The 299-nt window shown below is 77.3% G+C and overlaps 1 protein-coding gene across 2 annotated transcripts in view; it reads right to left on the bottom strand.

Annotated features, from left to right (window-relative positions):
- Positions 1-137, bottom strand: part of DDX42 (DEAD-box helicase 42) — a 65,653-nt gene extending 65,516 nt beyond the window's left edge. For both annotated transcript variants that reach the window (XM_019523612.1, XM_019523611.1), the window contains exon 1: positions 31-137. The gene's annotated coding sequence lies outside the window, so the exon portion shown is untranslated. The remainder of the gene's footprint in view (positions 1-30) is intronic.
- Positions 138-299: the final 162 nt, after the last annotated feature.

Below are 299 nucleotides of genomic sequence, written 5' to 3'. Positions count from 1 at the left end.
GGCCGCGCCGCCACCCCCGCACGGACTCACTAGCTTACTCCTCGGGCCCGCGAGCTCCCGCCGCCGCCACTGCCCCGGGGACCGGGAGGGGGCGCGACGGAACGCGACGCGCGGGCTACGCACGCAGTGCGCGCCTGCGCCGCCTGATGACGTCACCGCGCTGGTGCGTGCTCCGCGCTGGAGGGGCGGGGCTGCCACGGCTCTGGGTGGAGGGGGTGGCCACCTACAGCCATAGCAGCTGGCTCGGGCTCGGGCCCGGCCGGGAGCCTCTGCCATAGCAGCGGCGGGGTGATGCGCCC

Source organism: Gavialis gangeticus, unplaced genomic scaffold (genome assembly GCF_001723915.1).
Source record: "Gavialis gangeticus isolate Ggan-Ray unplaced genomic scaffold, GavGan_comp1, whole genome shotgun sequence".
Taxonomy (NCBI): Eukaryota; Metazoa; Chordata; order Crocodylia; family Gavialidae; genus Gavialis; species Gavialis gangeticus.
Note: the sequence above shows the minus strand (reverse complement) of the source record. Positions and strands in the feature narration are given on the sequence as shown.